Genomic DNA, 23,041 nt, shown 5'->3' with positions numbered 1-23,041 from the left:
TCCTGCATGAAAATCATGTTTTTCTTGAAGGATGCAGACTTCTTCCTGTACCACTGCTTGAAGAAGGTGTCTTCCAGAAACTGGCAGTAGAACTGGGAGTTGAGCTTGACTCCATCCTCAACCCAAAAAGGCCCCACAAGCTCATCTTTGATGATACCAGCCCAAACCAGTACTCCACCTCCACCTTGCTGGCGTCTGAGTCGGACTGGAGCTCTCTGCCCTTTACCAATCCAGCCACGGGCCCATCCATCTGGCCCATCAAGACTCACTCTCATTTCATCAGTCCATAAAACCTTTGAAAAATCAGTCTTGAGATATTTCTTGGCCCAGTCTTGACGTTTCAGCTTTTGTGTCTTGTTCAGTGGTGGTCGTCTTTCAGCCTTTCTTACCTTGGCCATGTCTCTGAGTATTGCACACCTTGTGCTTTTGGGCACTCCAGTGATGTTGCAGCTCTGAAATATGGCCAAACTGGTGGCAAGTGGCATCTTGGCAGCTGCACGCTTGACTTTTCTCAGTTCATGGGCTGTTATTTCGCGCCTTGGTTTTTCCACACGCTTCTTGCGACCCTGTTGACTATTTTGAATGAAATGCTTGATTGTTCGATGATCACGCTTCAGAAGCTTTGCAATTTTAAGAGTGCTGCATCCCTCTGCAAGATATCTCACTATTTTTGACTTTTCTGAGCCTGTCAAGTCCTTCTTTTGACCCATTTTGCCCAAGGAAAGGAAGTTGCCTAATAATTATGCACACCTGATATAGGGTGTTGATGTCATTAGACCACACCCCTTCTCATTACAGAGATGCAAATCACCTAATATGCTTAATTGGTAGTAGGCTTTCGAGCCTATACAGCTTGGAGTAAGACAACATGCATAAAGAGGATGATGTGGTCAAAATACTAATTTGCCTAATAATTCTGCACTCCCTGTAGTAATGTACAAATCTTACTTGCTGAAGTGTGATAAGTAAGGACATATGAAAATGCTGTGTCTATGCATGTGCCCTCTTAACCACTTTACCACTAAGCCTATTTTTGACATTTTTTGTTGACAAGTTAAAAACAGTATTTTTTGCTAGAAAACTACTTAAAACCCCCAAACATTATATATATTTTTTTAGCAAAGACTCTGGAGAATAAAATGTCGGCCAGTGCAAAAATTTTTGTCACGCGGTATTTGCGCAGCGGTTTTTTAAACGCCATTTTTTTGGAAAAAATTAGAAAAATCACATTTCACTGCATTTAAAAAATACTAAACAGTAAAGTTAGCCCATTTTTTTTGTATATTGTGAAAGATGATGTCACGCCGAGTAAATAAATACCCAACATGTTACGGTTTAAAATTGCGCCCCCCCCGTGGGATGGCGACAAACTACGGTCAATAGAGATCTCAATCTGCGACGCTTAAAATTTATTTAACGGTTACCAGTTTAGAGTTAGAGTGCAGCTCTTTTTTTTTTTAATTATTGCCCACGCTCTGACGATCGTGGCGATACCTCACATGTGTGGTTTGAACAGCGATTTCATTCGCGGCTCGACTTGCGTATACGTTTTTTTTTGTGCGCGAGCTAACGGTGACGGGGGCGGCTAAATTTTTCTTTTTTTTTCCTATTTATTTTTTCTTTTTTTTAACTTTATTACGGGTTTTTTTTTAAAAAAAAAATCTGATCACTTTTATTGCTGTCACAAGCAATGTAAACATCCCTTGTGACACCAATATGTAGTGACAGGTACTCTTTATGGAGGGATCGAGGGTCTAAAAGACCCTAGACCCCTCCACTACACTTCCCTGTATGCAAAACGCCGAAAACGGCATTTTTCCATACAGCCGTTTTTCAAATATGCCGCCTTTTGCAGCACAGTAACCCAGAAGTGACGTCATGGACGCCGCCTCCGGGTTACGTCATCGGAGACCCAATCTATGCCGTTTCCGGCATTCATCGGGACTCCATCCAGCCAGCGGACGTGCCGGCTGGGTGCTCGGGGCTCCCGGTGGGACGGGAGCCCCGAGCAAAGCCACGGAAGGCGGCGGGAGGGGGGGGGACGTCCCCTCCCGCCCCCCCGGGTAACGATCGAGCGGCTCCCGAGCCGCATCGGTCATTACCGACGGAAAGCCGACCGTCGGCGTAAAACAACGGTACCGGGATGATGCCTCTAGCTAGAGGCAACATCCCGGTATAACTCCTTAAAGTCAGCCGACGTAGGTCTACGTGGCTAGACCTTAAGTGGTTAAAGAGGACCTGTACTATTGATGCTATACTGAGAAAAGACAAGCAGAGTGCAAAGGACTCATCAACAGTATTATTTGTGGTGTTCCTGCAGCTGAGTTTTCCCCCCCATTACTGGCTTACCATGCCTTGGCATGTACTAATTCACTGTGTTGAGGCAACCATCTTAGTATAGGAGCAGGGTTTTAATACTACATGTCACAGTTGCTCCCCTGATAGCTGGTGGGTTATTGATCCAGAAGCAGCAGGAGAGGTGCAAAAAGCCCAGATTCACCGAATAAAAATAGAAGCAGGGAGATACTTACACTGCAGTTTATCAGGTACAGCTTTCTCTCCAGCACGGAGAACCACAAACAATACAGTATTGACATCACCAAATCCAAAATTCATATTTCCTGAGGCTAATAGTCAGAGGCAGTAGTGCCCTAGATCTCACACTGCAGATATACAGCTATGAGGTTCAAAAAGTGCCTTGCTATAGCTAAGGAGGGAAGAGGTAAAGTTTCCAGGGCTTTGCTGTTCCAACATGACTGCACAGTGCACAAAGCAAGGTCCATAAAGACATGGATGAGCGAGTTTGTTGTGGAGGAACTTGACTTGCCTGCACAGAGTCCTGACCTCAAACCGATAGAACACCTTTGGGATGAATTAGAACGGAGACTGCAAGCCAGGCCTTCTTGCCCAGCATCAGTGCCTGACCTCACAAATGTGCTTCTGGGAGAATGGTCAAATATTTCCATAGACACACTCCTAAACCTTGTAGACAGCCTTCGCAGAAGAGTTGAAGCTGTAAAGCTGTAAAGGGTGGGCCAACTGAGTATTGAACCCTACGGACTAATACTGGGATGGCCTTAAAGGTCATGTGTGTGTAAAGGCAGGTGTCCCAATACTTTTGGTAATACAGTGTATATCTATTCGTGATCGACCAATTATCGGCAAAGCCAATATATAAGGTGGCCGATATTGCCAATATTGCTGATATTTGGGAAAGTGCTTGTACCGGAGTGATGCCTGCAGCTAGAGACATCACCCTGGTTCCTGGTGTCCATAGCCGACGGTTGACTGTCTTGTAATGACGACCGATGCAGCTGAGAAGCCGCTCGGCTGTCGTTACAAGGAGTGGAAGAGGACACCCCCCCCCCCTCTGCCTCCTTCCACAGTGCGCCTGGGTCTCCCGTGCCACTGGGAGACCCGGGCAACCAGCCTGCATGGCCACCGAAGACCCGATCACAGCCGCATTCGGCTCTGATCGGGTATCCATGTAAAAACCCGGAAATTATGTCATGACATCACTTCCGGGTACTCTGCACCAGATTTAAAAAAATGACAGCATTCAAAACAGCCAAACTTGGCGTTTTGAATGCTTTTAAGTGCCAAGGAGGGGTTTGGGGTCTTTTAGACCCCCAGATCCCTCCACAAGAGAACCTATCAAATGATTAAAAAAAAATATTAAATATCGGCCGATACCGATATGCAATGGCCAAAATATCGGTATCGGCAACGAAAACCCGATATCAGTCGATCACTAATATCTATATACAGTATTTATATGTTTTGCCCACTGACGAAGAAATAATCAGTCTATACTTTTAATGGGAGGTTTATTTTAACAGTGAGAGACAAAATAACAACAACATGAAGGGGCGACTTTTTAGCAGAGACTGGCAAGAGACTTGTAAGAGACTTAAATGATAGGCGACTTTGTCTGTGGGGAATGTCTGGCTAATTTTTTTCTTCTTCCTGGAAAGTCTTATCACAGTCGCTTGAAAATAGATAAGGATCCGACTTAGAGGCAGCTCCCATTGAAGTCTATGTGCACAAGTCGGATAGAGGTTGCCTTGAAGTAGTACAGGAACCTTTTCTGAAGTTGGAGTGACTTCAGTAGTGCATATTAAGACTGCTTTCATTCATTTACATTGAATTTGTAATGACAAGAGACTTGGAGCGAGTTGAGGGCACACAAGTCGCGTCCCAAGTCGGAGTAGTGTGAACCGGCTCTTAAGGTTTTGATGCTGATGTTCGATAACTTGAACCTTCAGCTCCCTCCACATATTTTCTATGGCATTAAGGTCTGGAGACTGGCTAGACCACTCCAGGACCTTAATGTGTTTTTTCTTGAGCAACTCCTTTGTTGCCTTGGCTGTGTGTTTTAGGGCATTGTTATGCTGGAATACCCATCCACCACCCATTTTCAATGCCCTGGCTGTGAGAAGGAGGTTCTCACCCAAGATTTTACAGCACATGGCCACATCCATCGTCCCTTTAATGCGGTGAAGTTGTCCTGTCCCCTTAGCAGAAAAACACCCCCAAAGCATAATGTTTCCACCTCCATTTTTAACAGTGGGGATGGTGTTCATCGGGTCATAGGCAGCATTCCTCCTCCTCCAAACACGGCGAGTTGAGTTGATGCCAAAGAGCTCGATTTTGGTCTCATCTGACCACAACACTTTCACCCAGTTCTCCTCTGAATCCTTCAGATGTTCATTAGCAACTTTCAGGCGGTCCTATACATGTGCTTTCTTGAGCAGGGGGACCTTGCAGGCGCTGCAAGATTTCAGTCCTTCACGGCGTAGTGTGCTACCAATTGTTTTCTTGATGACTATGGTCCCAGTTGCCTTAAGATCATTGACAAGATTCTCTCGTGTAGTTCTGGGCTGATTCCTCACCGTTCTCATGATCATTGAAACTCCATGAGGTGAGATCTTGCATGGAATTACAGACGAGGGAGATTGACAGTTATTTTGTGTTTCTTCCATTTGCGAATAATCGTACCGACTGTTGTCATCCTCTCACCAAGCTGCTTGGCAATGGTCTTGTAGCCCATTCCAGCCTCCTGTAGGTCTACAATCTTGTCCCTGATATCCTTGGACAGCTCTTTGGTCTTGGCCATGGTGGAGAGATTGGATTCTGATTGAATGATTGCTTCTGTGGACAGGTGTTTTTTATACAGGTAACAAGCTGAGATTAGGAGCACTGTAAGGTAAACCGGATTTCCTCCACCAGAAGGCCAGTACGGACTTTCGCTCACACCCGTGCACATTGCACACCTGCACTCACCAATTAGCATTTGGCTCTCAGTGGCCTATTTAAACTGCTCTAGTACTGTGAGCAGTTGCTGAATGGTCTTCAGCTTGTTCCCGTGGTTCTGAGACCTGATCTGTTGTTACTTCTCACCTGTGTATGACCTGGCCTGCCTCTGGACTTTGCCTCTGCCCGTGCTCCTGCTCTGTTGTTTACTACCCTGACCTTGGCTTGCTTAAACGGATCTGATCTGCCTGCTTACCCTGTACCGCGCTGCCCGGCTGTTATTGACCTTGGCTTATCTTCTGGACTTGCTTGCTTGCTGATTCTGTACCTCACTGCCCGGTTTCTGCTGGCTACTGCTCCCACGCTTTGGTGTCAAGCTGCCACTGCACCCTGTTCCAAGGACTGCAACTACCAGCTGTACCCACCTACGGAGTGAACACCACCAGCTAGCCGCTACGGCACTCGTGCCACTCCTTGCCTTACACTCTCTGTTCCCACCTTCAGGAGTGTCAGGCGGGAGGAGAAAGAGAGGCCTCCACAACATTCCAGTCTTCACCAGGTACGTGATAAGCACTCACTTTAAGAGAGTGCTCCTAATCTCAGCTCATTACCTGTATAGAAGACACCCGAGAGCCAGAAATCTTGCTGATTGATAGGGGATCAAATACTTATTTTACTCATTAAAATACAAATCAATATATAACTTTTTTGAAATGCTGAATATTTTTGTTGTTATTCTGTCTCTTACTGTTAAAATAAACCTGCCATTAAAATAGAATGATCATTTTTTTTGTCAGTGGGCAAACGTAAAAAAATCAGCAAGGGATCAAATACATTTTTCTCTTACTGTATATATTATTATTATTATACAGGATTTATATAGCGCCAACAGTTTGCGCAGCGCTTTACAATGTGAGGGAAGACAATACAGTTACAATACAATTCAAAACAGGAGGAACTAGAGGGCCCTGCTCATTAGAGCTTACAATCTAGAAAGGAGGGTCAAGTGAAACAAAAGGCAATAACCGTGGGGGATGGGCTGATGGAGAAAATGGAGGTACATTTGTTAGGTGTGGGTAGGATAGGCTTCTCTGAAAAGGAGGGTTTTCAGAGATCGCCCAAAAGCTAATAGAGTAGGAGATAATCGGACAGATAAGGGTAAGGAGTTCCATAGGATTGGAGAGGCTCTGGAAAAGTCCTGGAGGCAAGCATGGGAGGAGGTGACGAGGGAGCTAGAGAGCGGGAGGTTTTGAGAGGAACGAAGAGAGCGATTAGCTTGGTATTTTGAGACTAGGCTAGTGATGAAGCTAGGGGCTAAGCTGTGGATTGCTTTGTAAGATGTTGTAAGTATTTTGAATTTAATTAATTGGGTGAGTGGAAGCCAGTGGAGGGCTTGACAGAGAGGAGCAGCGGACACTGAGCGATTGGTAAGGTGGATGAGTCTGGCGGCAGCATTCATGATGGATTGAAGGGGGGATAGCCTGTGTAGAGGTAAGCCAACGAGAAGGGAATTGCAGTAGTCGAGGCGCGAGATGACCAGGGAGTGGACTAGGAGCTTTGTTGTGTCTTTGGTTAGAAAGGAGCGTATTTTGGAGATGTTGCGGAGGCTGAGGCGGCAAGATTTGGACAGCGATTGGATGTGGGGTTTGAAGGAGAGTTCAGAGTCCAGGACAACACCTAAGACCTTGGCATGCGGAGATGGGCTGATAGTAATGCTATTGATATTGACATCAGGGGAAAGGGCACGTGGTGGAGGAAAAATTATAAGCTCGGTTTTGGATGGATTGAGTTTGAGGAAGTGGTGAGACCAGTGTCATCTTAAGAGCATTATAGGCCCCCGGGCAATGTAGTGCACTGGGGCCCCGCCTACACAATCACCCATGAGAATAAAAATGCAAATTATCGAGAAGGTGATATTTATTGGTACAGCAGTGCCAGGCTAATCACAGCTTCCAAGTTCGGCGGCTGGGTCTGGTGAACACACACATGGACGGGAGCTTGACTGTCCTGTGTGTGCCTGTGCCCGTGGAGGTGGACAGGCATGCCTGCAGTTGTGGGCTCCCCTTCCACGCCCCCAGTGGCCTGACAGCAGCGCAGGGCGACAGGCGCTTGCCACCTGCTAAGTTCAGCGGCGTGATGCACGTGGGATTCGGGACTAATGCTTGGCTGGGGCTGGGTCACTGGGCAGGTGGGGCCCCCCAGGCAAGTGGGGCCCCCGGGCAACTGCCCAGCGTGCCCATTTGGTAAGACAGCCCTGGGTGAGACATCCAGACCGATATATATGATAGTAAATTAGTGATACGTGAGGAGACTGAGGGAGAGAGAGCTGAGGGGTGGATAGATAGATTTGGGTATCGTCAGCGTAGAGATGGTATTGGAAGCCGTGGGAGGCTATCAGCTGACCCAGAGAGGAGGTGTAGATTGAAAATAGGAGGGGTCTAAGAACAGAGCCTTGGGGGACCCCAACAGAGAAGGGAAGAGGGGAGGAGGAAGTAGAATTGTCCATAACGCTAAAGGTGCGGTTGGATAAGTAGGAAGATAACCAGTGAAGAGTACAGTCACGGAGACCAAAGGAATGGAGTTTTTTGAGGAGGAGGGGATGGTCAACCATATCAAAGGCAGCAGAAAGGTCCAGAAGTCGGAGTACAGAATAGTGTCCACTGGTTTTGGCCATTAGTAGATCGTTTGCCAGTTTTAGGAGAGCAGTTTCAGTGGAGTGTTGAGGCCGAAATCCAGACTGAAGGGGATCAAGGAGGCTATTCTCGGCATATATATATATATATATATATATATATATATATACAAAATCTGCAGGGGATCAAATAATTATTTTCTCCACTGTGTGTGTGTGTGTAACTATATATATATATATATATATATATATATATATATATATACACACACACACAGTGGGGAAAATAATTATTTGATCCCCTGCAGATTTTGTAAGTTTGCCCACTTACAAAGAAATAAAGGGTCTATAATTGTTATCCTAGGTGTATTTTAAATGATAGAGAGAATATCAACCAAAAATCCAGAAAAAACACATGATACAAATGTTATAAATTGAGTTGCAGTTCAGTGAGTAAAATAAGTATTTGATCCCTGAGCAAAACATGACTTAGTACTTGGTGGAGAAACCCTTGTTGGCAAGCACAGAGGTAAGACTTGTAGTTGGTGACCAGGTTTACACACATCTCAGGAGGAATTTTGGTCCACTCTTCTTTACAGATCTTCTCTAAATCCTTAGGGTTTCTTGTCTGTCGCTTTGCAACTCGAAGTTTTAGCTCCCTCCATACATTTTCTATAGGATTAGGGTCTGGAGACCACTGGCTAGGCCACTTCATGACCTTAATGTGCTTCTTCCTGGGCCACTCCTTTGTTGCCCGCTCATTGGCCCCTCAATGCAGTAAAGTCGCCCTGTACCTTTAGCAGAGAAACAGCTCCAAAGCATAATGTTTCCACCTCTGTGCTTGACTGTGGGAATGGTGTTCTTAAGGTCATAGTCAGCATTTTTCTTCCTCCAAACATGGCGAGTCGAGTTAATGCCAAAGAGCTCAGTTTTATTCTCATCTGACCACAGCACTTTTTCCCAATCCTTCTCTGAATCATTTAGATGTTCATTGGCAAACTGTAGACGGGCCTGTATATGTGCTTTCTTGAGCAGAGTGACCTTGTGGGCGCTGTAGGATTTCAATCTATGGTGGCATATTATGTTACCAATGGTTTGTTTGGTGACTGTGGTCCAGAGATGTATAGTAACTAAGTAGAACTACTTCACTACTGTACTTAAGTACCGAAAGGCGGTATCTGTACTTTCCCGGAGTAGAATTTTTTTTCTCCTACTTCCACTTTTACTTCACTACATTTTTTCGATGATTTCAATACTTCTACTCTGATACTTTTTTTTTGTGCTGCATAGTTACTCGTTACAATTATAAAAATTACCACTGCCAGAACAGTAGATGGCAGGTTTCATGAAGTTCAAAAAAATGTGTATAATGTCATGTGTAAATCAGCGCATACGAAAATAAATGCTACTGTATGTATAAATAAAATGGTCTACATATCTGCTCTTAAGGGGAAAGAGAACCTCCCCCAACCAAGGAGAGTCACAAGCGTACATAGACCTTTTTTCTGGTAAGAGGCTGATTTTGCTTTTTTCACTGGAAGTTGAGAGCACAGGTTTTGCAGTTTTATTTCACTGGAAGAGTCTATTTGGATATCATTTTGCACTTACCTTCATTGGCCTGGTAAGGGGGAAATCCACAAGGTGGTGGGAGTCTGCACCTATTATTTGGAATAGCACCTGTTTGATTCCTGCACCTTTGAAAATATATTCATCTTGTTTTGTCACATATATATGGTATTATGGCATTATATACAGTGCCTTGCGAAAGTATTCGGCCCCCTTGAACTTTTCGACCTTTTGCCACATTTCAGGCTTCAAACATAAAGATATAAAACTGTAATTTTTTGTGAAGAATCAACAACAAGTGGGACACAATCATGAAGTGGAACAAAATTTATTGGATATTTAAAACTTAGTCAAATAAAAAACTGAAAAATTGGGCGTGCAAAATTATTACTTTCAGTGCAGCAAACTCTCTCCAGAAGTTCAGTGAGGATCTCTGAATGATCCAATGTTGACCTAAATGACTAATGATGATAAATAGAATCCACCTGTGCGTAATCAAGTCTCCGTATAAATGCACCTGCACTGTGATAGTGTCAGAGGTCTGTTTAAAGCGCAGAGAGCATCATGAAGAACAAGGAACACACCAGGCAGGTCCGAGATACTGTTGTGGAGAAGTTTAAAGCCAGATTTGGATACAAAAAGATTTCCCAAGCTTTAAACATCCCAAGGAGCACTGTGCAAGCGATAATATTGAAATGGAAGGAGTATCAGACCACTGCAAAACTACGAAGACCTGGCCGTCCCTCTAATCTTTCAGCTCATACAAGGAGAAGACTGATCAGAGATGGAGCCAAGAGGCCCATGATCACTCTGGATGAACTGCAGAGATCTACAGCTGAGGTGGGAGACTCTGTCCATAGGACAACAATCAGTCATATACTGCACAAATCTGGCCTTTGTGCCAAATTTGGCAAGAAGAAGTGGCAAGAAGAAAGCCATTTCCTAAAGATATCAATAAAAAGTGTTGTTTAAAGTTTGCCACAAGCCACCTGGGAGACACACCAAACATGTGGAAGAAGGTGCTCTGGTCAGATGAAACCAAAATCAAACTTTTTGGCAACAATGGAAAATGTTATGTTTGGCGTGAAAGCAACACAGCTCATCACCCTGAACACACCATCCCCACTGTCAAACATGGTGGTTTCAGCATCATGGTTTGGGCCTGCTTTTCTTCAGCAGGGAGAGGGAAGATGGTTAAAATTGATGGGAAGATGGATGGAGCCAAATACAGGACCATTTTGGAAGAAAACCTGATGGAGTCTGCAAAAGACCTGAGACTGGGACGGAGATTTGTCTTCCAACAAGACAATGATCCAAAACATAAAGCAAAATCTACAATGGAATGGTTCACTAATAAACATATCCAGGTGTTAGAATGGCCAAGTCAAAGTCCAGACCTGAATCCAATCGAGAATCTGTGGAAAGAACTGAAAACTGCTGTTCACAAACGCTCTCCATCCAACCTCACTGAGCTCGAGCTGTTTTGCAAGGAGGAATGGGCAAAAATTTCAGTGTCTCGATGTGCAAAACTGATAGAGACATACCCCAAGCGACTTACAGCTCTAATCGCAGCAAAAGGTGGCGCTACAAAGTATTAACTTAAGGGGGCTGAATAATTTTGTACGCCCAATTTTTCGGTTTTTTATTTGTTAAAAAAGTTTGAAATATCCAAAAAATTTCATTCCACTTCATGATTGTGTCCCACTTGTTGATTCTTCACAAAAATTACAGTTTTATATCTTTATGTTTGAAGCCTGAAATGTGGCAAAAGGTCGAAAAGTTCAAGGGGGCCGAATACTTTCGCAAGGCACTGTATATGGACTTTCGATTGACTTTGATTTCATACACTCTTCCTTTATTTCATTATTGGAATATATTGTTGTATATCACATTGGTTTATATATGATTTTGCGCACCAATAAGCCGTGGAGAAAAAAAAACATGCAGGGAAGAGAAGGAGGGATGCTTTAAAGGGGAAGGGAGGGACATACTTTATCTGTTTTTGTTTACAAAAAGTTACAGCCAAAGGAAATGTGATTGTTTACTACCCTGACCTTGGCTTGCTTAAACGGATCTGATCTGCCTGCTTACCCTGTACCGCGCTGCCCGGCTGTTATTGACCTTGGCTTATCTTCTGGACTTGCTTGCTTGCTGATTCTGTACCTCACTGCCCGGTTTCTGCTGGCTACTGCTCCCACGCTTTGGTGTCAAGCTGCCACTGCACCCTGTTCCAAGGACTGCAACTACCAGCTGTACCCACCTACGGAGTGAACACCACCAGCTAGCCGCTACGGCACTCGTGCCACTCCTTGCCTTACACTCTCTGTTCCCACCTTCAGGAGTGTCAGGCGGGAGGAGAAAGAGAGGCTTCCACAACATTCCAGTCTTCACCAGGTACGTGATAAGCACTCACTTTAAGAGAGTGCTCCTAATCTCAGCTCATTACCTGTATAGAAGACACCCGAGAGCCAGAAATCTTGCTGATTGATAGGGGATCAAATACTTATTTTACTCATTAAAATACAAATCAATATATAACTTTTTTGAAATGCTGAATATTTTTGTTGTTATTCTGTCTCTTACTGTTAAAATAAACCTGCCATTAAAATAGAATGATCATTTTTTTTGTCAGTGGGCAAACGTAAAAAATCAGCAAGGGATCAAATACATTTTTCTCTTACTGTATATATTATTATTATTATACAGGATTTATATAGCGCCAACAGTTTGCGCAGCGCTTTACAATGTGAGGGAAGACAATACAGTTACAATACAATTCAAAACAGGAGGAACTAGAGGGCCCTGCTCATTAGAGCTTACAATCTAGAAAGGAGGGTCAAGTGAAACAAAAGGCAATAACCGTGGGGGATGGGCTGATGGAGAACATGGAGGTACATTTGTTAGGTGTGGGTAGGATAGGCTTCTCTGAAAAGGAGGGTTTTCAGAGATCGCCCAAAAGCTAATAGAGTAGGAGATAATCGGACAGATAAGGGTAAGGAGTTCCATAGGATTGGAGAGGCTCTGGAAAAGTCCTGGAGGCAAGCATGGGAGGAGGTGACGAGGGAGCTAGAGAGCGGGAGGTTTTGAGAGGAACGAAGAGAGCGATTAGCTTGGTATTTTGAGACTAGGCTAGTGATGAAGCTAGGGGCTAAGCTGTGGATTGCTTTGTAAGATGTTGTAAGTATTTTGAATTTAATTAATTGGGTGAGTGGAAGCCAGTGGAGGGCTTGACAGAGAGGAGCAGCGGACACTGAGCGATTGGTAAGGTGGATGAGTCTGGCGGCAGCATTCATGATGGATTGAAGGGGGGATAGCCTGTGTAGAGGTAAGCCAACGAGAAGGGAATTGCAGTAGTCGAGGCGCGAGATGACCAGGGAGTGGACTAGGAGCTTTGTTGTGTCTTTGGTTAGAAAGGAGCGTATTTTGGAGATGTTGCGGAGGCTGAGGCGGCAAGATTTGGACAGCGATTGGATGTGGGGTTTGAAGGAGAGTTCAGAGTCCAGGACAACACCTAAGACCTTGGCATGCGGAGATGGGCTGATAGTAATGCTATTGATATTGACATCAGGGGAAAGGGCACGTGGTGGAGGAAAAATTATAAGCTCGGTTTTGGATGGATTGAGTTTGAGGAAGTGGTGAGACCAGTGTCATCTTAAGAGCATTATAGGCCCCCGGGCAATGTAGTGCACTGGGGCCCCGCCTACACAATCACCCATGAGAATAAAAATGCAAATTATCGAGAAGGTGATATTTATTGGTACAGCAGTGCCAGGCTAATCACAGCTTCCAAGTTCGGCGGCTGGGTCTGGTGAACACACACATGGACGGGAGCTTGACTGTCCTGTGTGTGCCTGTGCCCGTGGAGGTGGACAGGCATGCCTGCAGTTGTGGGCTCCCCTTCCACGCCCCCAGTGGCCTGACAGCAGCGCAGGGCGACAGGCGCTTGCCACCTGCTAAGTTCAGCGGCGTGATGCACGTGGGATTCGGGACTAATGCTTGGCTGGGGCTGGGTCACTGGGCAGGTGGGGCCCCCCAGGCAAGTGGGGCCCCCGGGCAACTGCCCAGCGTGCCCATTTGGTAAGACAGCCCTGGGTGAGACATCCAGACCGATATATATGATAGTAAATTAGTGATACGTGAGGAGACTGAGGGAGAGAGAGCTGAGGGGTGGATAGATAGATTTGGGTATCGTCAGCGTAGAGATGGTATTGGAAGCCGTGGGAGGCTATCAGCTGACCCAGAGAGGAGGTGTAGATTGAAAATAGGAGGGGTCTAAGAACAGAGCCTTGGGGGACCCCAACAGAGAAGGGAAGAGGAGAGGAGGAAGTAGAATTGTCCATAACGCAAAAGGTGCGGTTGGATAAGTAGGAAGATAACCAGTGAAGAGTACAACCACGGAGACCAAAGGAATGGAGTTTTTTGAGGAGGAGGGGATGGTCAACCATATCAAAGGCAGCAGAAAGGTCCAGAAGTCGGAGTACAGAATAGTGTCCACTGGTTTTGGCCATTAGTAGATCGTTTGCCAGTTTTAGGAGAGCAGTTTCAGTGGAGTGTTGAGGCCGAAATCCAGACTGAAGGGGATCAAGGAGGCTATTCTCGGCATATATATATATATATATATATATATATATATATATATGTATACATATATATATATATACAAAATCTGCAGGGGATCAAATAATTATTTTCTCCACTGTATGTGTGTGTGTAACTATATATATATATATATATATATATATATATATATATATATGCACACACACACAGTGGAGAAAATAATTATTTGATCCCCTGCAGATTTTGTAAGTTTGCCCACTTACAAAGAAATAAAGGGTCTATAATTGTTATCCTAGGTGTATTTTAAATGATAGAGAGAATATCAACCAAAAATCCAGAAAAAATACATGATACAAATGTTATAAATTGAGTTGCAGTTCAGTGAGTAAAATAAGTATTTGATCCCTGAGCAAAACATGACTTAGTACTTGGTGGAGAAACCCTTGTTGGCAAGCACAGAGGTAAGACTTGTAGTTGGTGACCAGGTTTACACACATCTCAGGAGGAATTTTGGTCCACTCTTCTTTACAGATCTTCTCTAAATCCTTAGGGTTTCTTGTCTGTCGCTTTGCAACTCGAAGTTTTAGCTCCCTCCATACATTTTCTATAGGATTAGGGTCTGGAGACCACTGGCTAGGCCACTTCATGACCTTAATGTGCTTCTTCCTGGGCCACTCCTTTGTTGCCCGCTCATTGGCCCCTCAATGCAGTAAAGTCGCCCTGTACCTTTAGCAGAGAAACAGCTCCAAAGCATAATGTTTCCACCTCTGTGCTTGACTGTGGGAATGGTGTTCTTAAGGTCATAGTCAGCATTTTTCTTCCTCCAAACATGGCGAGTCGAGTTAATGCCAAAGAGCTCAGTTTTATTTTCATCTGACCACAGCACTTTTTCCCAATCCTTCTCTGAATCATTTAGATGTTCATTGGCAAACTGTAGACGGGCCTGTATATGTGCTTTCTTGAGCAGAGTGACCTTGCGGGCGCTGTAGGATTTCAATCTATGGTGGCATATTATGTTACCAATGGTTTGTTTGGTGACTGTGGTCCAGAGATGTATAGTAACTAAGTAGAACTACTTCACTACTGTACTTAAGTACCGAAAGGCGGTATCTGTACTTTCCTAGAGTAGAATTTTTTTCTCCTACTTCCACTTTTACTTCACTACATTTTTTCAATGATTTCAATACTTCTACTCCGATATTTTTTTTTTGTGCTGCATAGTTACTCGTTACAATTATAAAAATTACCACTGCCAGAACAGTAGATGGCAGGTTTCATGAAGTTCAAAAAAATGTGTATAATGTCATGTGTAAATCAGCGCATACGAAAATAAATGCTACTGTATGTATAAATAAAATGGTCTACATATCTGCTCTTAAGGGGAAAGAGAACCTCCCCCAACCAAGGAGAGTCACAAGCGTACATAGACCTTTTTTCTGGTAAGAGGCTGGTTTTGCTTTTTTCACTGGAAGTTGAGAGCACAGGTTTTGCAGTTTTATTTCACTGGAAGAGTCTATTTGGATATTATTTTGCACTTACCTTCATCGGCCTGGTAAGGGGGAAATCCACAAGGTGGTGGGAGTCTGCACCTATTATTTGGAATAGCACCTGTTTGATTCCTGCACCTTTGAAAATATATTCATCTTGTTTTGTCACATATATATGGTATTATGGCATTATATACAGTGCCTTGCGAAAGTATTCGGCCCCCTTGAACTTTTCGACCTTTTGCCACATTTCAGGCTTCAAACATAAATATAGAAAACTGTAATTTTTTGTGAAGAATCAACAACAAGTGGGACACAATCATGAAGTAGAAAAAAATTTATTGGATATTTAAAACTTTGTCAAATAAAAAACTGAAAAATTGGGCGTGCAAAATTATTCAGCCCCTTTACTTTCAGTGCAGCAAACCCCCTCCAGAAGTTCAGTGAGGATCTCTGAATGATCCAATGTTGACCTAAATGACTAATGATGATAAATAGAATCCACCTGTGCGTAATCAAGTCTCCGTATAAATGCACCTACACTGTGATAGTGTCAGAGGTCTGTTTAAAGCGCAGAGAGCATCATGAAGAACAAGGAACACACCAGGCAGGTCCGAGATACTGTTGTGGAGAAGTTTAAAGCCAGATTTGGATACAAAAAGATTTCCCAAGCTTTAAACATCCCAAGGAGCACTGTGCAAGCGATAATATTGAAATGGAAGGAGTATCAGACCACTGCAAATCTACAAAGACCTGGCCGTCCCTCTAATCTTTCAGCTCATACAAGGAGAAGACTGATCAAAGATGGAGCCAAGAGGCCCATGATCACTCTGGATGAACTGCCGAGATCTACAGCTGAGGTGGGAGACTCTGTCCATAGGACAACAATCAGTCGTATACTGCACAAATCTGGCCTTTGTGCCAAATTTGGCAAGAAGAAGTGGCAAGAAGAAAGCCATTTCTTAAAGATATCAATAAAAAGTGTTGTTTAAAGTTTGCCACAAGCCACCTGGGAGACACATTAAACATGTGGAAGAAGGTGCTCTGGTCAGATGAAACCAAAATCAAACTTTTTGGCAACAATGGAAAACGTTATGTTTGGCGTGAAAGCAACACAGCTCATCACCCTGAACACACCATCCCCACTGTCAAACATGGTGGTGGCAGCATCATGGTTTGGGCCTGCTTTTCTTCAACAGGGAGAGGGAAGATGGTTAAAATTGATGGGAAGATGGATGGAGCCAAATACAGGACCATTTTGGAAGAAAACCTGATGGAATCTGCAAAAGACCTGAGACTGGGACGGAGATTTGTCTTCCAACAAGACAATGATCTAAAACATAAAGCAAAATCTACAATGGAATGGTTCACTAATAAACATATCCAGGTGTTAGAATGGCCAAGTCAAAGTCCAGACCTGAATCCAATCGAGAATCTGTGGAAAGAACTGAAAACTGCTGTTCACAAACGCTCTCCATCCAACCTCACTGAGCTCAAGCTGTTTTGCAAGGAGGAATGGGCAAAAATTTCAGTGTCTCGATGTGCAAAACTGATAGAGACATACCCCAAGTGACTTACAGCTGTAATCGCAGCAAAAGGTGGCGCTACAAAGTATTAACTTAAGGGGGCTGAATAATTTTGTACGCCCAATTTTTCGTTTTTTTATTTGTTAAAAAAGTTTGAAATATCCAAAAAATTTCATTCCACTTCATGATTGTGTCCCACTTGTTGATTCTTCACATAAATTACAGTTTTATATCTTTATGTTTGAAGCCTGAAATGTGGCAAAAGGTCGAAAAGTTCAAGGGGGCCGAATACTTTCGCAAGGCACTGTATATGGACTTTCGATTGACTTTGATTTCATACACTCTTCCTTTATTTCATTATTGGAATATATTGTTGTATATCACATTGGTTTATATATGATTTTGCGCACCAATAAGCCGTGGAGGAAAAAAAACATGCAGGGAAGAGAAGGAGGGATGCTTTAAAGGGGAAGGGAGGGACATACTTTATCTGTTTTTGTTTACAAAAAGTTACAGCCAAAGGAAATGTGATTGTCCTTTAGGTTAATCATTTGAAATAATAAAAAACAATATTATGTTCAAACTTTTGACTTCTTTCTTTAATAACTACATAATACAGTACTTGTACTTTTACTTTCAGTACTTGAGTAGCAAATTTTTTTTAAAAACTACTGGTACTTTTACTTTCAGTACTTGAGTAGCAAAATTTAAAAAAAAACTACTTGCAATACTTAAGTACAAAAAATGTTGAATACTTTAGTACGTCTACTCAAGTCACTTTTTGATAGAGCACTTCCACTTCTTCTTAAAGCGGAGTTCCAGGCACGAAAACGTTTTTTCACTAAACATACCCCCGGAACAGTCAGGGCTAGTACATTCCACAATGGCTAGCCTCTGATCTGTCCCGGTTCGCACTTACCTGCAAGAAGAAATACTCACTTATAAAATTTCTTCTCCAGCGTTGCCATCTCTGTTGTGGGCAGCTGAAGCCGGCGCGATCCTCTTCTGTGTCCTCTTCCGTGTCTTCTTCTCCCAGAATGCGCCTGCACCGGCCCTTCTCGTCACTTCCGGTGCGGCGCCGCATTCCTCCACAGCTCCTGGGCATGCCCAGAAGCTGTTTAGCAGGGAATGCGGCGTCGCCCCGGAAGTGATGAGCGGGACCGGTGCCGTCGCATTGATTCCTGGGAGCGATGACGTTCAGCTCCCAGGAATCATCGCAAGACAGGAAGTGACGGCGGAGCCGCGGCACAGAGGGAGGAAGTGCAGAATAGGTGAGTATTTTCTATCTAGAATTACAAGGTGAGTAAAAAAAAAAAAATATACCTAACTATCCAATTCCTTTTCAGGTGAAGAAGATCCAGCGGATGGGCACAAAATCGATTAGGTTGATTTTGTGCCCGGGAACTCCGCTTTAAGTCACTTTTTGATCAAGCACTTGTACTTTTACTCAAGTATGGGTTTCGAGTACTTTATACAAGTGTGCTGTGGTCCGAACTCCCTTGAGATTATTCACAAGCTCCTCCAGTGTAGGTCTGGGCTTATCCCTCACTTTTCTCATGATCATCCTTACCCCATGAGGTGAAATCTTGCATGGAGCTCCAGACCGAGGGCTGTTGATGTTTTTTTGTATTTCTTCCATTTACGGATATTCGCTGACAATTGTCTCCTTCTCACCAAGCTTCTTGCTGATGATCTTGTAGCCCATCCCAGACTTGTGCAGGTCTACAATCTTGTCCCTGATGTCCTTTGACAGCTCTTTGGTCTTGCCCATGATGGGGAGGTTTGAATGGAAGAAAGAGATTCTGTGTACAGGTGTCTTTTTTACACATAATGAGCTGTCATTAGGAGGAGCACTTGTTTAAATTGACAGGACTAATCTGTGTACCACATGACCACATAGAGTAGCCAATCTGTGGGAGCCAGAACTATTGTTGGCTGGTAGGAGATCAAATACTTATTTAACTGACTGAACTACAACTCAACTTATAACATTTGTATCATGTGTTTTTTTCTGAATTTTTGGTTGATATTCTGTCTATCATTTAAAATACACCTATGATATCAAATATAGTCCCTTCATTTCTTTTTTAAGTGGGTAAGCTTACAAAATCTGCATGAGATTAAATGTTTATTTTACCTACTGTATTATATATATATATATGAGTAGATATATGGTGCGCTAAATCCAAATCAATTATGTATACATAAATTGATATTCAAATAAAGTGAATCATAAATTCAACAGTCCAAAGTGAAAAGTCTTTCAATCTGTGATAATATGATGTAAAATCAAGGTGCAAGAAAACCAAATAATATCAAATTAATAGTTGTGAAATCCCTCCACCTGATGGATTTCTTCCTTACCCGGCGGACGAGAGGTAAGTGCAATAAATAATATCCTAGAAACACTCTTCATGTGACAACAACCAAACTGTGCTCTTCACCACCAGTGCAAAAACCACATTGGCCTCTTACCAGAAATATATAATAAGTAGGCTCTGGAACCACCTTTGCAGAAAGTATTCTGCTCCCTTCCCCTTCAGACCGGGTGTAGCAGGCTTTCAAAGGTGTATCATCACAGGGAACACTTAAATATTCTCCACGGTAGAGACATGCAAATAAATGATGGCTGATAGTGCATTAACCTTTATAAAGCTTTTATTCAATAAGTAGTGCACTTACATGAAAAAGATGTGTTCAAGCTTTGGAGTTTAAATAAAGCAGAGAGGATCTCCTACAGGTACTCGCGTCCGAATGCAGCATGGACCTCGAGTGACGTCGTGACGGCACGCCTCCTTGCTGCAGGTACTCGCGCGCCGTCACTTCCACCCATTTACACTGAGAGGAAACCACTATCCTTCCAGTGTCTGCAAGGAAAAGCTGGAAGCTGCTAATGGATCCTTATTGAAAAAAGTGGTTTATATTTGTTCCGGTACTTTTTTTCCATAAACCACTTTTTTCAATAAGGATCCATTAGCGGCTTCCGGCTTTTCCTTGCAGACACCAGAAGGATAGTGGTTTCCTCTCAGTATAAATGGGTGGAAGTGACGGCACGCGAGTACCTCCTATCTCTGTTGCAGTCCTATTGGAGGAAACGCGTCAACAAGGAGGCGTGCCGTCACTCGCGGTCCGTGCTGCAGCCGGACACGAGTACCCCTAGGAGATCCTCTTTGCTTTATTTAAACTCCAAAGCTTGAACACATTTTTTTCATGTAAGTGCATTAACCTTTATAAAGCTTTTATTCAATATCAGCCATCATTTATTTGCATGTCTCTACCGTGGAGAATATTTAAGTGTTCCCTGTGATGATACACCTTTGAAAGCCTGCTACGCCTGGTCTGAAGGGGAAGGGAGCAGAATACTTTCTGCAAAGGTGGTTCCAGAGCCTACTTATTATATATTTCTGGTAAGAGGCCAATGTGGTTTTTTCACCGGTGGTGAAGAGCACAGTTTGGTTGTTGTCAAATGAAGAGTGTTTCTTGGATATTATTTATTGCACTTACCTCTCATCCGCCGGGTAAGGAGGAAATCCACCAGGTGGAGGGATCTCACAACTGTCAATTTGATATTATTTGGTTTTCCTGCACCTTGATTTTGCATCATATTATCACTGATTGAAAGACTTTTCACTTTGGACTGTTGAATTTATGATTTTTGCATCAGATTCACTTTATTTGAATATCACTTATATGTATACATAATTTATTTGGATTTATCGCACCATATACCTACTCATCTAATTCATTTATTTTTCTGGTAGCAGCTTTTTCACTTATCAGCGCACCCTTTATATTTCACATCATATATATGTATATATATATATATATATATATATATATATATATATATATATATATATATATATAGTTTTATTTTTTTAATCCATTTACTGTTGACTGATTTACTACAAAATACTTCTAAGATTAGTTTTAAACTTTCCTCCTACTAGTTTGAGGCCATGTCTCCGTGTTCTTGATCCCAACTTCATATTTGAAATATCAAATGAAAGGAATGAAGGGAATGAAAACTTTTCAGGGGTTTTGGGTAAGGCTAGAGCCATAGGTACATACATACAACCTGGGTGAAAGTACTAGCTAGTATTTGTTATATGTTTGCTCTAAGTCAGTGATTTAGTCAGGAGGAGTCAGAGAAAGACAGAGAACTGTCATTTTTAAGGCATCAACAATGAACAGCCTTTGTATTCGAATCATGAAAAGTTCCCTTAAAGCATAATTGTACATGAATAATATTGTTCATGTGACATCTGCCTCAAATGAAGTAGATGACAGGCACATGCATATTTCATGTGTACATTAAACTCAGCTCTGCTCAAACAGGATGACTGTGCTGATGTAGAAATATATATATGTCATGCAGTGTCCATAATTATAAGAGATTACTGTAAATCCACCTGCAAATATTGCTATAATAAAAATCTCCTTCACTAACCAGCAAGAGGCGTTCTTTGCCGTCACCATGACAATGATGACATGGACACTAGTGCACCCTTTCAATCTTCTCATCATTATATCCAGATGGCTTTCTAGATATTGGGATGAAATAAAGAAGCACCAAGGCAATATGGATATCTTACATAGTTACATAGTTACATAGTAGGCGAGGTTGAATAAAGACAATAGTCCATCCAGTTCAACCTGTGTAGGTGTGTGTGACTGTAATCATCTAACATAGCCCTCAATCTCCTGATCCTTGAGATGTAAGTCTAAGAGTCTTTTGAAAGTCACCATACTACCCGCAGAAACCACCTCTTGTGGTAGACAATTCCACAATCTTGTAGCCCTAACAGTAAAGAACCCCCCACGTTGCCTGAGGTTAAAACGCTTCTCCTCTAATCGCATTGTATGTCCTCGAGTCCTCATGCAATTCCTTCGAATGAACAGCTTTTCTTCTAAGCTGAGATCCCCATTAAGATATTTATAAATTGCTATCATGTCCCCTCTCAGACGTCTTTTCTCCAGGGAAAATAAATCGAGCGATTGCAGCCGCTCTTCATAGGTAAGGTCCTCCAACCCCCTAATCAGTTTAGTTGCCCTTCTCTGGACTTTCTCCAGCTCCAACACATCCCTCCTGAGGACTGGCGACCAGAACTGGACAGAATACTCCAGATGCGGTCGGACCAGAGTTTTATAAAGTGGAAGGATTATAGTCTTATCTCTGGAATACATCCCTTTCTTTATGCATGCTAATATTCTGTTGGCTTTGGAAGCTGCCGCTTGGCATTGCATGCTGTTGCCTAATCTATCATCAACTAAGACTCCCAAATCTTTCTCCATTTTTGATTCCCCCAAGGGTTCCCCTCCTAACGTGTATTGTGTTTTTATGTTTTTGGTCCCCAAGTGCAAAACCTTACACTTCTCCACATTAAACCTCATTTGCCATGTCGTTGCCCACTCCGTAATTTTGTCCAGGTCATTCTGTAGGATATCTGCTTCATGCTGTGCAGTTATTGCCCTGGCCAATTTTGTGTCATCTGCAAAAACTGATAACGAACTACTGATCCCTTCCTCAATGCTGTTTATGAATAAATTGAACAAGGTTGGTCCCAGGACTGAGCCCTGGGGCACCCCGCTTACTACCTCAGACCAGTCTGAGTATGCGCTGTTTATTACTACCCTTTGGACACGGCCTTTTAGCCAATTCCGTATCCAAGAGCAAACCCTGCTGTCGATACCTGCAGACCTTATTTTATAAATTAAGCGCTTGTGGGGAACTGTATCAAACGCCTTAGCGAAATCCAAGTACACCACATCCACTGGTCTCCCCCTATCTAGCTCACAGCTCACTTCCTCGTAGAATGCTAAGAGATTGGTTTGACAAGAACGCCCATTTGTAAACCCGTGCTGGTTACTACTGATGATGTTGTTGTCTTTAGCATACTCTACGATATAGTCCCTTATCATCCCCTCCAAAAGTTTACATATTATTGATGTCAGACTGACAGGCCTATAATTTCCCGGGATATGTCTCTGGCCCTTTTTGAATATCGGAATCACGT

General features: G+C 43.1%; 1 protein-coding gene across 1 annotated transcript in view; it reads left to right on the top strand.

Moving 5' to 3' along the window:
• Positions 1-23,041, top strand: part of LOC309559082 (glucagon receptor-like) — a 224,838-nt gene that overhangs the window by 128,089 nt on the left and 73,708 nt on the right. The gene's annotated exons all lie outside the window — the stretch shown is intronic.

This window comes from Pelophylax lessonae, assembly GCF_965119305.1.
Source record: "Pelophylax lessonae genome assembly, chromosome: 6".
Lineage (NCBI taxonomy): Eukaryota > Metazoa > Chordata > Amphibia > Anura > Ranidae > Pelophylax > Pelophylax lessonae.
This window is presented reverse-complemented; position numbering and strand designations above follow the sequence as displayed.